Source organism: Cebus imitator, unplaced genomic scaffold (assembly GCF_001604975.1).
Source record: "Cebus imitator isolate Cc_AM_T3 unplaced genomic scaffold, Cebus_imitator-1.0 Scaffold58, whole genome shotgun sequence".
NCBI classification, from domain to species: Eukaryota; Metazoa; Chordata; class Mammalia; order Primates; family Cebidae; genus Cebus; species Cebus imitator.
Window position 1 is genome coordinate 176,038 of NW_016107373.1, and position 2,897 is coordinate 178,934.

The window sequence follows — 2,897 nt, forward strand, 5'->3', positions numbered from 1 at the left end:
TTTTGAGGCAGAGAGCCTCACTCTGTTTCCCAGGCTGGAGTGCAGTGGTACAGTCTTGGCTCACTGCAGCCTCTGCCTCCTATGTTCAAGCAGTTCTCTGCCTGAGCCTCCCGAGTAGCTGGGATTATAGGCGCCTGCCGCCACACTCGACTAGTATTTGTATTTTTAGTAGAGATGGGATCTCACCATGTTTGCCAGGCTGGTTTTGAACTCCTGACCTTGTGATCCACCTGCCTCGGCCTCTAAGTGATGGGATTACAGGTGGCAGCCACTGCGCCTGGCCCGATTGCCTGATTTTGAGTGCTCTCTGAGCAAGAGTCTTGTGGAGGCTAGGGAGTGAAAGGAAATCAGGGTGGTGGTGACAGCTTGAAAATGCATAACTATTTGACATTTGTCAGCTAGTGGGTGATTACTGCATGATGAAGCAGTACTGCTTTGTGTTCAAAGTCATTTTAAGCCTTATAGCAGGCTTTCAACGAGGATATTTTACTGGAAGCTGTTTATGTGGTAAAAGATTATTTATTCCTTAGGTCCATATTTCTTAGATGGCTAGAGCAAGAGGAGCAGGCATCACATTTTGTGCTTAGGAATGTTCTTCAGCCCCTCCCTGCACATAATTCAATTTCTGTTTGTCATTTAGTGCACAGCTAATCTTTGTCTTGAGGCTTTTCCTGTCCATTCATTCCTGTACCTGATTTAGTATTTTATTGATATATTTTTTTATTTCAGCAAGATTGTAAACTTTTTGAGGATGGAAACTGCCATTCTGCTTAGTGTATTGCATATACTTTAGGGGAGTGCTTCAGGCACATAATTCCTACTCTAATTATACTTTGTGACCTAGCCCCTCTTGTAATATCTTATTGCACCAGAGGTGGACACCTGGCCAAAGCTGGGCAAATCAGTTTATCCTAGGAATTTGAGGTTGGAACTGAGATTCAAGTCTTTAGGATACAGTCACCTACATTCGGAGAACTCAGGACATAAACTCAGGTGCTGAGCTTTAGGTAGTGGCAGTATTGTAGCCAATGAGGTTTATCTGAGGTGCGATTATTGCTTATTGAGAACTTTTCCCTATACCCCGCCATGACGACTTGAAATATAGTTGGCATTGGCAGTTTTTGGCAGTCTCTAGAGGGACTGAATCATAAAAAAAAAATAAAAAAAAACTCAGATGATGGTATGCAGCCAAGTTCGGGCTCGTTTGTACATGTGGAGGCAATGAAGGGCATTCTGTAGGGAAGGAGAAGTAAGTAGATTTCATCTAGAAAGAAGCTCTGGGGAGAGGGCAGCCATCCACATGCAGAAAAGAAATCTGGATGCGTTAAGACTTTCCATGTGTAGGCCTGTTTGGAGTTCTTGAGATGCTCTGGTACCCTTTCAGTTAATTCTAGTTTTTGTGTAAGCTTTCTGTTATTTTCAGCCAAAAGAACTTTGAGTTGGACTTAGTACAGAGCTCTGCACAGCACTTCTAAAATTCATTTGAAATTTAGAATAGTCCGGGTCTTGGCTCTTGGGGAGAGTACTCTTTTTCCTCCCAGTACCCTCCCCAGCCCTAGGCAAAAGGCTGCTGAAGGTCTTGGCTCCTTCTTCAATATGTGCATTTGCATTTGCTGTTTAGAATGCTTTGCCAGATCAAGATTATGAGTTTGTTTTTTTAACAAGTTTTTTATGATTATTTGTTTATAATTTTTTTTTAGGAATGCAAGTCTGTTAAAAATAATACTGCTATTTCAGATAGGAAGCTTAAAGTGAGCCATCAGTTTTAGAGAATTTTTGTTTGTGAGGCATATGGATTCAGTCTTTTCTTCATTTCTAGTTAAGTGGCGTTTGTTTTAGTTTCCTGATTGTTTTCTCTTAAAAAAAAAATGTTGATGGGCTTGAGTGGAACACAATAATGTGGGTTGAATGGCTGTTGAGACTTTAAACAAAGGGTAATGGTGAGTGGCTGTGTGCCCAGTTGATGAAGTCTGTCTCGTCCCAGCTCAGTTAGTAACTTCATGAATGATCTGTGAGAGGAGCATCACAGTGGTGTTTTTCTCTTTGAGAAATGTTAATGAGGGAGAGGGGGAAGCTCTGAGAAAGACAGCTTAGTACTTCTAATGTGATTTTTTTTTCCTGTGATCTTTTCGTTTCTGTAAGATTGAAAGACGTTATTCCAGAGAAATGTAAAAATTTCCTGTAATAGTAGTGAGCAGGGATTAAAGAGACAAGCTAGTTTTGAAATGGAGGTTTTTGTTTTTTTGTTTTTTTTTTTAAAACGTTTGAAGTTCCCAATATGTATTTCAAATCATGGAGGTTTGGGGGATGTTCACACAATTAGTGTCTGGCTCAGATTTTGGACACTAGGACAAACTCCAGATTGCTCAATCACTAGATTCACATGTTCAGTCAGACCAGAGTCACTGGCTTGCTTCTAACCTTTAACAAATGTAATCAGTGAGGTAAGGGTGGTAGGGACTATTTCTCCTCCCAGGCTGGGCTTGCACTTTAGGAGGCCGAAGTGGGCAGATCTTGAGCTCAGGAGTTGAGACCAGCCTGGACAAATAAGCAAGACGAGGTCTCTACAAAAATTAGGTGGGCATAAGGGTGTATGCCAGTAGTCCCAGCAACTAGTGAGGCTGAGGTAGGAAGATGGCTTGAGCCCAGGAGGCAGATATAGTGAGCCACTTGTGCCACTGCACTCCAAGTCTGGTGACCAACCTGTCTCAAGTATTGTCTTCCCGTTTTTACCCTGTATTCCTGTATTCAATCTCAGCTGCCACAATTAGACAGACGGAAAGCGCAAGGACATGTTTTTCTTGCATTTGTAGTGGAGACCTTAGCAGCAGATAGTAACTGCTCCAGGTCTGTCAAATAGATGCATTGAAATGGAGATTTTTTTTTTTTTTTTTTTT

At 41.7% G+C, this 2,897-nt stretch overlaps 1 protein-coding gene and 2 non-coding genes across 25 annotated transcripts in view; 2 read left to right on the forward strand and 1 right to left on the reverse strand.

The window, feature by feature from the left end:
- Positions 1-2,897, forward strand: part of CELF1 (CUGBP Elav-like family member 1) — a 107,339-nt gene that overhangs the window by 19,446 nt on the left and 84,996 nt on the right. The window lies entirely within an intron of this gene.
- Positions 1,000-1,140, forward strand: LOC119471375. Its single transcript, XR_005200412.1, has one exon. It is a non-coding gene; the product is annotated as a U4 spliceosomal RNA (small nuclear RNA).
- On the reverse strand, positions 2,733-2,866 carry LOC119471370. Its single transcript, XR_005200407.1, has one exon. It is a non-coding gene; the product is annotated as a small nucleolar RNA SNORA31 (small nucleolar RNA).